This window comes from Mesoplodon bidens, assembly GCF_964165515.1.
Source record: "Mesoplodon bidens genome assembly, chromosome: 18".
Lineage (NCBI taxonomy): Eukaryota > Metazoa > Chordata > Mammalia > Artiodactyla > Ziphiidae > Mesoplodon > Mesoplodon bidens.
In genome coordinates, this window is record NC_138175.1 from 46,826,310 (window position 1) to 46,839,569 (window position 13,260).

General features: G+C 47.7%; 1 protein-coding gene across 13 annotated transcripts in view; it reads left to right on the forward strand.

Annotated features, from left to right (window-relative positions):
- Positions 1-243: 243 nt before the first annotated feature.
- Positions 244-13,260, forward strand: part of SIPA1L3 (signal induced proliferation associated 1 like 3) — a 238,906-nt gene continuing 225,889 nt past the window's right edge. For 6 of the 13 annotated variants that reach the window (XM_081217058.1, XM_081217050.1, XM_081217047.1 and 3 more), the window contains exon 1: positions 247-377. The gene's annotated coding sequence lies outside the window, so the exon portion shown is untranslated. Of the gene's footprint in view, positions 378-13,260 lie in introns of all 13 variants that reach the window. The other 7 variants (XM_081217054.1, XM_081217055.1, XM_081217052.1 and 4 more) reach the window with 6 other exon arrangements.

Consider the following 13,260-nt stretch of genomic DNA (forward strand, 5'->3'; position numbering starts at 1 on the left):
CCGCCCTCGCCAAGCGAGGAGCGCGGTCAACGGGCTGGAGTCTGCAGAAGACACGCCTCCATCCCTCACACCCCTCGGGGCTGCGGAAGTACTCTGGAGACTCCAGAGGCACGGAGGCGACAGGTGGACTACCATTCCCAGAAGGCGGCGCGGCCCCGCGCCTACAGCTCCCGGCAGCACCTGCGCACCAGGCCTTTTTCAGCTTGCTGCCGCCTAGGGCGAAACTACAGTTCCCAGGAGGCGGCGCGCGAAGCGGCTTGGAAGTGGGCAGCCTGGAAGTCACTCGGGCCACAGGAGCTGGCGGCGTCTCCAGCAAGCGGCGCGGATCTGGATACCGTGGTCGTGGGGCCCGCTGGGCGGGCAGCCGGGACGCCCAGGTATGTGGCTCCGGGTGCAGGGTCGGCCTCGCGCAAGGGTGGTGGGGAATCGGTGTCCCCTCGGACCCCGAGGGTCAGCGCGGGCGGGCGACTGGGCGGACGGCCGGGTGTGGGCACCGGTTGTTGGGGGCGGCGGCGGCGGCGGCGGGACTCTAGCCCTCCGGACCTGGCCGGTCTCTTGCCCGCATGCTTCAACTTTCCAGACGAGCTACCTGGCGCTGTTGCCGAAGAGCGTGGCATGGGAGTCGGGTAGCAGTGAGTTCGGGTTCTGGCTCTGCCACTCTGGAGGTGCGATATAGGGAAACCGCGCCGAACCTCAGTTTCCCCTTTCAGTCTAACCGGGGAAGAATAGCGTCTGTCTTTTGTTGGGAATTCTGTTGAAATGTTGAGATCTGGTGAATAAAGCATTTGGCACATAGAAGGCACTTATTACGTGTTTGCGTTATTGTTACCTCCCGAGAAATGGGGTGAAGGTATTATCGACCGAATGTGGTAAGTTGAGGGTGAGCCGAGTCCATAGTTAGCCCTCAGTGCAGGGTGGCTGCTGTTAATTGAAATTATTTTGTTTAAGAGCTTTGGTTTGGGAGGCAGAGCTAAGTTCAACCCTTAGGTTCTACCATTTACTAGCTGTGTGACCTTGAGCGACAGACTTCACTGCTCTGTGCCTTCGTTTCTCTGCCTATAAAATGGGATTTTAATAGCAGCCACCTCGTAGAGTCGTTTTGAGGATGCAATGAGAATACCATTTGTGAAGTGCTTAGAGCAGCAGCTGGCACATAGTCAGCATTTAATAAATGGTACCATTTATTCAGCGTTTTCCCAGTTTCTCAGAGACCCCCCCTGAGGGTGGGGCTCTGGCTGTAGTGTTGGTCTTCCAGTGGGCCAGACTCAAAACTGGTCTGATTGACTTCTTCTCCTGCAGCCTCAGGTTCCATCTATGTAAAATGGGATAACAATATCAGCCTCAGAGGGTTGGAAGGATTTGCTGAGATTGTATTCCTAGTCCAGAGCCATCTCTCACTAAGTAGCAGCTCTTATATATTATAATTGTTCTTCTTCAATGTTCTCCATCTGGCCCAGAGACTGCCTAACTATGGTGGGATGTGACATGACAGCCCTGAGCTACCCCACATGTTCACTCCCAGCCTCACTGTCCCATCTGTGAAATGGTAGTCATAGGACATTTGTGCTAGGGTTGTTTTGATGATCCCAGGAGATAATTCATATTTAGTGTTCAGCACAGGGCCAGGTGCATAGTAAGCACTTAATAAACACGTCTTGTTTTTCTTGATAGGTCTTTGCTACTTATGTTTGTATTTACAGGGCAGAGCAGGGACAAGGTTAATGTCTCCCCCGCCACCGCCCCAATTTTTATTCACCAGAGGTTAAATTGTGGAACACACTGCAGTATAAGGGCCTGAGAAGAAATGGTACTGACTTGCTATCAGCAGCCCCCTGCTCAGCTCTCACACACCCCTCGCCGCAAGCCAACACATTCACTCTGGTGCTCTATGTACTGTACCACTGCTGCCAGCCCTTGACTATGTCTCAAAGCCCTATTAGCACCCTCAGCTCCAGTTCCACATGTGGAGCCTGTGCTCCTTGATGTCCTCTGGTGACTGTCCCCTTGGGTACCATGAACTCAAAACGTTCAACCTAAACTCCTTTTCCTCTTAGACCCAGCAGTCACCATCTTGGCAAATGAGCCAGAAACTTGGGAGTCGCTCTTCTCCCCCAGGCTTCCCAGGTCTAATTGATTGGCAAGAAGGATGGAGCTGTCTTATTTCATAGCAACCATTTATTTCATTGGCCCTTCTTGATCTCCCGTCTTGTGGGCACTGAAATTCTCCCTTGGCCACTGAATATGGACTTTTCCAACAAGGCTGAGTTGTTTCTTTCAAGTCACCAAGGATTGATGTATGTGAAACATTGTATTCATAGGGTGCCGAGAAGGCACTATGGACTTGGCCAGATTGCAATGGCCACAAGTCTGGAGTAAAGCCCTGGCTTTCAGGGGGCCCATTTCTACAGTTTTAGCCTGGCAAAGCTCAGCTGAGTCGCTAAATTTCTTTCTGAAAAGTTACACCGTGTCAGCGGCTTAGAATATCCTCTGTGGGAAGGGCCATCGTGAGCATTTTGGGAGGTAGCGTACATACCAGGGAAGAGGCTGGGCAGGGAATTCATTAGCTCTCCGTTTAGGGTGAGTCTCTTGTCAGATCTTTCATTGTAATTTCACTTGGAGATGGGAACCGGTGGTCTCAAATTTGTGCTGACCACTAAATTTGCCTAAGTGCTGTTTTATTATTTATTTATTTATTAAGTTAATTAATTAATCATTTATGGCCGCACCACAGGGCTTGCCAGGATCTAAGTTCCCCGACCAGGGATCGAACCAGGGCCTGGGCAGTGAAAGCGCCGAGTCCTAACCTGGACTGCCAGGGAATTCCCCCTAAGTGCTTTTTTAAATCTGAGGAAATAAAGCAATGACTTAAAAAAATCTTGGTCTTAATTGTTAGTGCCAACAGCATGTGGGTTTTTTAGCAGTCTGTGTGGAATGGTCAGAGTTAAACATGAGCCTGTTTTTCAGACATTGCAGTTGTTAGGTGGTAAATCAAAAATGGAATTTAGAATGTGCAGTGATTGGCGCCTTTTTTTCCCTGTAAAAGGTATTTTGCGGTTATATTTCAAACTTCGGTGTAAAAAAATGACACAGGTTATGATAACAGCTTAATTGATAACAGGTTAATTCCCCAAATCTAAATTAAATGTATGTTTTAATAAAAGAGTTGAACAGTTATTTCCTCTAAAGTAAAAGGTTTGTTTTTAGCCGTTAGAATGAGATGCTGTTGGACCAGTTTGTGCATTTGTGCTTTCTTTAAGACTGACGCTGCTGTTTCTTAGACCTGCTCTGGTCATGGCTTTAATTTGTGTGTGTGTGTGAATTGGTTGAATTTGGCTTTTAAAAAGTTATGCGGAGATATACATGCTCATAGTAACATGTCAATACAGAGATACGTAAGGAAAACAATAGGTGCCACCCTCCACTCCGAAATCCCGTCCCCCGAAGACAACCATTTATTCAGACAATGAGTATTTACTGAGTATCCAGTGTCAGGGTTTGGAGATGTCTGAGAGAACAAAGTAGATTCTCTGCCCTTGGAAATTCGGGTAGATGCTCTCACTTACCTCTTTCTATACTTATGGATATATGTATGCAAATATTGACTGTTTCCTACCTTCTCCCTCACCACTCCCAAAAAAAGGAGGGATCAAGACACACATATTTGTAACTTGATTTTTTAAATATTTGATAGGGCCTATCGCTTCAAGTCGTTACATACAGATCTGAATCATTCTTTTTTTTTTTTTTAATATTATTTATTTATTTGGCTGCGCCGGGTCTTAGTTGCGGCGTGCGGACTCTTTTAGTTGTGACATGAGAACTCTTAGTTGCAGCATGTGGGATCTAGTTCCCCAACCAGGGATCGAACCTGGGCCCCCTGCATTGGGAGTGAGACGTCTAAGCCACTGGACCGCCAGGGAAGTCCCTGACTCATTCTTTTAAACAGCTAGACACGCATTCTTCAGTGTGGACAGACCATGCTCCACACCACCATCTCCCTATTGCTGGACATGTAAGTTATTTCTGGGATTTCTTTTACATTCACAAACACACATCCAGTAAGCATTCTGGTACATAGTCAGTATAGCGTAGTGGCTAAAAGCATAAACTCTGGACGGTGAACAAGACAGACAAAATCCTTGCTCTCCTAGGGTTTACATTACTGAGGGGACACACAATACACAAGGAAACTTCAGGTGGTTTTAATTTCAGATGGAGGAAATAACAGGGTGGGGGGTATGGAGAGAGGGGTTGGGGCAGACTGGGGGTGGAGAAGGGATTTTTTTTTTTAATAAAGTATGCTTTCCTCTTCAAATTTTTTTTAATGTTTATATTTTATTTACTTATTTTTATGGCTGCATCTGGTCTTCGTTGCAGCACGCGTTCTCTTCGTTGCAGCACACGGACTCCCTAGCTGAGGCACGTGAGCTCAGTAGTTGCAGTGTGCGGGCTTAGTTGCCCCGCAGCATGTGGGATCTTAGTTCCCCGACCAGGGATCGAACCCGAGACCCCTGCATTGGAAGGCAGATTCTTTACCACTGGACCACCAGGAAAGTCCCAGGGATGGTTATTTTAGCTTGTGTGGCCCTGGAAGGCCTCCTAGGCTTTTCTGAAGGGGAGTCACGTGAGCTGAGACCTGAATGGGCAAGAGGCACCAGCTGTGCCAGGAGCTGTGTGGGAAGACCATCTCCAGGCAGAGGAGAATGAGTTTGCTACAAAAACAGTATCTTTGTGGCTGGAGAAGAGTGAATTCCCATTGTTCAAGTTCACACTAATTTTTGTAAAATAATAATGATGATAATAGCAGCTAACATTTCCTAGTACTTTACTCTGTACTTGGTGTTCTTCTAAGCATTTCACACTTTTCCTCAGTTAATCCTCACAAGAGTCCGGGGTAGATAACTCACTTTACAGACGAGGAAGCCGACTCCAGGGTCCAGGCTCTTCACCCATATGCCAAACTCCTCTTCCCAGGCCCTCTTTAGTAGGCTGAGGCAAGTTTAAGAAGTGGATGCAGCATTTCCTTTCCATGTCGTTTGACATGCAAAGCACTGTGGACTATATTTAGTACCTCATTCATGTGGCAGCAGGAGTGGTCTGGGGATGTGGCATCATTTCCACTGACAGTGAGACACGATGGGGTCAGTTTCTGTTGGGATGTTTAATTGGTTGTTTCAAAACTGAAGGCCCTTCAGCAGAGCCTGTCCTCAAATAAAACAAGGTAGACTGCATGGCTGCCACACCAGACGCAAGTTAGCAAGAAATGAGGTGTGGTGTTGAAGGAGCGTGAACAAGGCGGTGTCCCATTTGGGTGAGCTTTGCAAGAGGACTTGGGCCAGCCAGGGAAAGAGTGTTTTTCTAAGCACCAGACCAGCTTTATGGACTGTTAAAGTATTAAAATACAGTCCAGTAATTAAGGTGGTGATGCCTGGCCCTGCAGGGGCTCTGGGACCCTGTTCCAGACACCATGACTGTGTCCATTTTGATTTGGTGTAGCTTTGACCTTAAGGGTTGTGCAGTATTTTGAATGAAGGGCAGGCCCGGTTAGATGTGAGGATGGCAGTGGTTGCTTTTAAGACCAGGAAAAGTATGGAGAGCATCTTTCATCCAGCCATCTGTGAAACATTTTTTTCTACCCAACCTATGTGCCAGGCACCATGCTAGACACTGACAGTATGAAGTCAAATAAGAAGACTCTGGTTCTCAAGGGTCTGCACCAGTACTGTCCATTAGAAATATAATGCGAGCCACCAATGTGAGCCATATACGTAATTTAAGATTTTATGGGGAATCACATTTAAAAGAGTAAAAAGAAACAGGAAATTGATTTTAATAATATATTTTATTTAGTCCAAAATAGTATCATTTCGGACTTCCCTGGTGGTCCAATGGTTAAGACTTGTGCTTCCAGTGCAGAGGTCACGGATTCGATACCTGGTCAGGGAACTAAGATCCGTGTGGCATGGCCAAAAACAAAAAAACAAAAAAACCCATCATTTCAACATGTAGTCAGTATAAAAATTATTGAGATATTTTACATTCTTTTTTTTTTCACATTAAGTCTTCAAAATACAATGTGTATTTTACACCTTCAGCATCTCCATTTGTACCGGCCACATTTCAAGTGCTCAGTAGCCACATGTATTGGACACAGTGTGGACCTAGGGTATGAGACTCATACCCGAGGTGATAGGTCAAAGATGCCATCCCTGTTTTATCTTGGTGAATAAGGGCAGATGAATGATGAAGAGCATATTTATCATAGGCAGGGGTAGCTAAACTCACATCTGTCATCCATCAAAGGCACCTTCTGGGCCTAGCAGTGTGCTTGGCGTGTGTGACCTGTGTTCTGAGGTGGCAGGGACTCTGATCATCCCCGCTCTACAGATGAAGAAGCTGAGGTCTGGCAACGAGAGGCCACTTGCTCACGGTTAGGAAGTGATGGAGGCAGAAATTGAACTCAGGTGCGTACTCTTCAATCTCTTCAATCTCTGTTGTATATGTTGTGTTCGTGTTTGTTTGAGGGTTTGAGGGATGGGGTCTGAGCTTTGAGCCACAAAAACCATAGGAAGGACTCATCACACAAAATGCTTTCCCAGAGTTTGTCAGCATCGATCCTCGAGTTTCATATTGTTGCTGGAGTGCTGGTTTAGACCTGAGTGACTGGCTGATCCCCTCCTTACGATGAGCTCGAGGTTTCCTGGGAACAGGTCTTTACTTCCCAGGAAGGAGAAGGGTCCTTGGGCCCTGAGGACGGTGGGCAGGGTGAGTGAAGGAAACGAGAAAAGGACGCAGCCTACTGAAAGCCCATTCTAAGCACACGGCTTATTTGGGTGTGAAGCCTCTCTTCTCTTTTGTCTGCCTCCTGTGGGAGCTGTGTGGCCTTTTCCTGTGAGCTCAGTGACAGCAGAGCTTACCCAGTGTGTGAATCTTGCCCTTGCTCTGATCCAGAGGCATTGCTGGGTTGGGGGATAGCGGGAAGGGGACTCTTTCATCTTTGGGAGTCATTGTTCTAGACCTTTAATTACTCTCTTGGTTCAGGGTTCCCCATCTCAGGAGCAAGGAGTGCTTGTTTCTCCTACTCAGACAAGGCAGGTGCTGGAGATTCTGAGTCTGTTCATGTCCTCAGGTGGTTGACCTGGTGCCAGCCCCTGTTTCCAGGTGGTAATTCATGAGAGCTTTAACCTTGTAACTACTCTTATCTCCTACTGCTGGACAGTGCCTGGCATGTAAAAGATGCTCACTAAGTGTCTGTTGGCCGAATTATTAATACGACCCAGCATTCATTGAGCTCTTACTGTGTACAAGGCACTGCTCCGAGTGCTTTTCATGTAATAGCTCACTTAATCCTCATAACTACTCCATGGTGTAGGTACTCTTATTATTCACATTTCCTATGTAAAGAAACTCAGATCTTGAGAAGTGCAAATCACAAAGCTGGTGAGTGTCAAAGTCAGGATTCAAATCCAAGCCAAGTCCAGGCTCTTAAACGCTTGTTCTGCGGTCTCTCCGTGGACGACAGACAACCGACTGGGGTGGTCAAGCACGACCACACTGACTAGTTGCAGCCTCTCTATTCCACGTGTGGTCTCTGATCTCCTGGTCCAGGTAGCCCCGCAGCAAGTCTCAGGCCCCTTTGGGCCTGGAGGCTTGACCATCACTCTGGGTGTGGGGTTTTTCTGTGATTTTGGAACCTGCACTTCCCCTTTCTTTATTTTTTTATTTTTAATTTTGTTTTGGCCGTGTTGCATGACATGTGGGATCTTAGTTCCCTGACCAGGGATTGAACCTGCACCCCCTGCCTTGGAAGCGCAGAGTCTTAACCCCTGGACTACCAGGGAAGTCACCCTTTTAAATAACAAAAACGCACTGGATATTTGACATTATTAAGGAATTCTTGTTAATTTTTTAGGTGTGATAATGATACTGTGGTTCTGCTTAAGAAAAAGTCCTTATCTTTAAGACTTATATTCTTTGCTTTATAAATTTATTTTATTTATTTTATTTTTGGCTGCGTTGCGTCTTCGTTGTGGTGCACAGGCTTCTCATTGCGGTGGCTTCTCGTTGTGGAGCACGAGCTCTAGGCGCACGGGCTTTGGTATTTGTGGCACACGGGCTCAGTAGTTGTGGCTCGTGGGCTCTAGAGTGCAGGCTCAGTAGTTGTGGTGTACAGGCTTAGTTGCTCTGCAGCATGTGGGATCTTCCCAGACCAGGGCTCAAACCTGTGTCCCCTGCATTGGCAGGCGGATTCTTAACCACTGCGCCACCAGGGAAGCCAAGACTTATATTCTGAAATACCTATGAACTGTTAAGACATCTGAGATTTGCTTCAAAATAGTATGGATGGGCAGGGAGTGGAGGGGGCCAAGTGTATGGACGAGTAAAGAGATAAAGAAAGATTGGCCATGAGGTGATTCTGTTGAAGCTGGCTGGAGGAGGTTTATTATACTCTTCTTTTCACCTTTGTGTGCTTGAAACATCTCACCACGCACGAAAAGTTAGAAGCAAGTGTAACAAATTTCACTCAACGTTTGTGTGTTTCAAGCTCGAGTGTAGTATGGAGGAATTCCCTGCCTCTGCCCAGTTCACTTATATAATAAAAAGGATTTTTGTTTTTTCTTTTCATCATACGAGTCAATACTTGGCTCAAAGCTTTGGAAACCCCTTTGGTAAAGCAGCATCCGGCCACAGCGAGGGCATCAGTGAGCCTGCAGAGGCCACACGCTTCCCCAGCTGCTCTGAGCACTGACCACGAGGGTCCTGGTTCTCTGAGTCAATTTGCAGAAGTCCCTCTTCCCTGAGATCTGGTTCCCTCCAGCACCTGACCGTGGGGCGCCTCCCACATTTTTTCCAAAGACGTGTTCCAGCAGGAGGCCTCAGATCCTCCTCCCATTCTCCCCTCAGGACAGCCGTGCACAGATCCTTCCTCTGATGTGTCTTTGTCAGGGCCCCACGTGGAACCAGAATCCAGCATTTGGTTTGCCTCCAGCCCTGCAGCGGGAGGCAGGGAAAGTGCCCCCTTTCAGTTCTGACTTTTGACTTTTGACAAAGCTGCAAGATGCAGCATGTGCCGGTGCCGCGGACCTGATGATATTTCTCATCAAGACAGCAGATAAAACTCCTTGACAACAAACGTTCACTCCGCCCCCCTTCACATCAAGCAGAGACTCCTGTTGCATTTGTTCTTTTGGGATCTCTAACTGAACAGCAAGTCAGTGCGGGGCAGAAATCCTTGTGTGAAAGTGGCAGGAAAAGAGGGCACCCTCATTTGGGGGTTTCTGCTTGAGGTTTGCTTACTAGATGGGTAGCAATGGTTGATGTGAACAGAAGCTCGACACTGATCCTGCCTGAGGCTGGCGGCATTTGTTCTGACGCTTAGCTCTTTATACCACGCTCTTGGTTTGCAGGGAGGAAGGCAGGCGAAGTCCTGCAGCCGCTCCGGCTCCCTCAAGCATCTGCCTCCAACACCCTCATCAGTTCTGCCTTTACTTTTCCTTCACAGGCTCTGAGGTGCATCCAGCATTGAGTGAACATTAGGATCACTGTCACCAGTTTAGGCAGCTTGCTTTTTCCGGGTTTCCCAGTATAGACCTGGCACATGTTGGATCTGAGGGTGGCAAACCCCAAACACTGACACCGATTCTGAGTTTTTATTTATTTATTTATTTTTATTTTATTTTGGCTGCGCTGGGTCTTTGTCGCAGTGTGCAGGCTCTTCGCTGCGGTGCGTGGGCTCTAGAGCGCCGGGCTCAGTAGTTGCAGTGCGTGGGCTTAGTTGCCCCGTGGCATGTAGGATCTTAGTTCCCCGACCAGGGATCGAACCCGTGTCCCCTGCATTGGAAAGCGGATTCTTAACCACTGGACCAGAAGGGGAGTCCCTGACTTTTAAACTTACTCATTCAACAGGTATTCACCCAGCTGAATGCTCTTCTAGGTACTAGGTTTACAGCAGTGAGCAAGGCAGACATGGCTTCTCCCCTTCCGGGGCTCTCATTCAAGTGGGGAATTCAGACAGTAAACAGATAAATGAGATGTATACTGTGTTAGATGGTAAAAAATGCTAAGCAGAAGAAATTAAGAAAGGGGATGTGAGGTGTTAGGGTGGAGGGTGTTGAAATTTTAGACAGGGTGGCCAGCGATGGCCTCCCTGGGAGGTGGCTTGAGTTCACTCCTAAAGGAGGTGAGGCAGTGTGAGCGGTGGAGGTTTCTGGGCAGAGGGAGCAGCCGGTGCAAAGGCCCTGAGACAGTGGCTAAGAGCAGAGTGGAGGAGGATAGAGTGGGAGGGCATGAGGGCAGAGAGGTGTCGGGTTTGCATCTAGTGCAGCCTTGTCTTTTCTCTGAGATGGCCCATATTGCAGGGTTGATTGAGTTATTGAGAAAGTTGTGTCAGTTGGTATGCCTTTGGCTGCAAACGATAGTTAATAGCAACAACAGCAGCAGCAAATAGGTCATTTATACAATGTCTACTGTATGCTAAGCACTGTGCTAGGCGCTTCCCACAAAGTGACTCATTTAAGTCTCCCAACAACGCTGTAAGTATGCTTATTATTCCCCTTTTGCAGATGAGGCAACTAAATTTAAATAATTTGCCCAACAGCTAGACAGTGGTGGTGACAGGATTTGGATCCGGGAACCTGACTCCACAGGCCACACTCTGAACATTTTATCACTTTGTGCTACTGCAGTGGTGCTCAAACCTGAGCAGGCTCCGGAGTCCCCTGGAGGGCTTGTTAAAACACATATTGCTGGGCCCCACCCAGTGCCTCTGATTCAGTAGATCTGGCTTGAGAATTTGCATTTCTAACAAGTCCCCCCCCCACCCCCCCCCGCCCCGTGATACTGGTGCTCCTGGGTCTGGGAGCACATTTTGAGAACTCCTGATCTACTATAATTAGGAAGCCCAAGTGAAACTGGCCTGAAATCAGGAGTTTAGATCTGTAACAAGCCCATAGATAGGCTGCACCAGGGTAGAATAATTAAGCAGTTCCACAATGCCTGTAAGAAGCCCAGCCCTCTCTACCATCCTTGGTGTGTCTTCTGTGTCCTCAGGATGTCCTCGTGGCCACAGGATGACTGTCACAGCTCCGGTCAGCACACCCTGACAAGGCTATATCCAGCAGCAGAAAGAGGGCATCTCTCACTGTGTCTCTCTTAGGAGCATGGAAACCTTTCAAACACGCCCTGCCTCCCAGATTCCCCTCATATTCTCATTGGCCAGCATTGTGACACATGACCATGCTTGGGCAAATCACAGGCGAGGGCCAGTCAGGATTTACTGTCCCCGCTGGGGCTAAAAGCATCCTCACCTGAAGCACAGGACTGCCAGGAAGAGTGCTGCTACAGGAATAAAATTGGAGTACTATTTAGGAAAAGACTGGGAGAGGGGTATGGATATTGGGTAGGCAAACAATTGGATCTGTTACAGAAGTTAGGGGAACACAGTGGAGGCATAGTACCTATATGTTTTTGTTTCACTGTCGTTACCAACTTCCTTTTGTAATTACCTGATTCAGAACATAGCTCTTTGTTCTCTAATCATTTCCACCTTCAAGAATGTGTATATAGAGCCCCTGTATCATAGGAGTTCTCGGTCTTGTCAAGAAGCCAAATATTTTATCTGAACATTCAGAGACACCCAGGCTGGATGACGAGGCAGCAGTCTGCGGGGCAGCGTGCATGGTCCGTGAGCACACGCAGTCTGCTCAGGAACACTTGGATCTCCGCTCTCCGCTCCTGACCAGTTCCTAGTCAAGGTACTCCTCAAAGAGGCTCAGTTTCCCCCTTTGAGGACTGCCTTGCAGGGTGGTTGTGAGGAGGAAAGACTAGGATGCAGGGAGTTCCCTGGCAGTCCAGTGGTTAGGACTCAGTACTTTCACTGCTGGGGCCTGGGTTCAATCCCTGGTTGGGGTACTAAGATTCCACAAGCTGGCGCAGTGCCAAAAACAGAAAGAAGGATGCAGGTCAGGTGCTTACCCCCAGTAACTGGCTCACGGTGGTAAGTGCTCAAGAATGTGGCCCCTCTGGGGGCTTCCCTGGTGGCGCAGTGGTTGAGAGTCCGCCTGCCGATGCAGGGGACACGGGTTCGTGCCCCGGTCCGGGAAGATCCCACATGCCGCGGAGCGGCTGGGCCTGTGAGCCATGGCTGGTGAGCCTGTGCGTCTGGAGCCTGTGCTCCGCAACGGGAGAAGCCACAACAGTGAGAGGCCCGCATACCACAAAAAAAAAAAAAAAGAATGTGACCCCTCTGGGTTTATACCCAGAGAAAACCATAATTCAAAAAGACACATCTACCTCAATGTTCATTGCAGCACTATTTACAATAGCCAGGTCATGGAAGCAACCTAAATGCCCATCGACCGACAAATGGATAAAGAAGATGTGGTACATATATACAATGGAATATTAGTCAGCCATAAAAAGGAACGAAATTGGGTCATTTGTAGTGACACGGATGGGCCTAGAGACTGTCAAACAGAGTGAAGTAAGTCAGAAAGAGGAAAACAACTATCGTATATTAACACATATACGTGGAATCTAGAAAAATGGTACAGATGAACCAGTTTGCAAGGCAGAAATAGAGACACAGATGTAGAGAACAAACATGGATACTAAGGGGGGAAAGTGGCAGGGGTGGTGGTGGTGGTGGGATGAATTGGGAGATTGGGATTGACATATACACTAATATGTATAAAATAGATAACTAATAAGAACCTGCTGTATAAAAAAAATAAAATTTTTAAAAATGGCAAAAAAATTTTTTTTCTTGGAATTAAAAAGAAAAGAATGTGGCCCCTGCTATTAACATATTACATGTAACATTAATTGAACAGTTATAATTTAATAATCCCACCCTCTCCTCCCAACAACACATGAAAGTGACCGTTCATTTTGCAGACTGACATTTCCTGTGGGTGCCTGTTGCTACTGCTTATGGACCCAGTATAAAGCCATTGCCCTGCAGGACTGCCGAGGGACTGAGGAATGAAGCGCAAGTTGTGGAGCCAGACTACTTGGGCATAAGTCCTGGTTCCATCTCAGGCTCCCATGTGACCTTGGGCAAGCCACTAGCCTTGCAGTGCCTCAGTTTCCATATCTTTAAGGTGGTAATGGTACTGTCCTCCTAGGTTGTTGAGAGAGTTCAGTGCATTCAGGCACGTAAAGCATTTAGAGCACTGCAGCGCCGGGCCCACAGTGACCACTCAGTACACGTGCTGTATCTGTTGTTCTTTCAATATTTTGTGCCAGTTTATTCACAGGGCA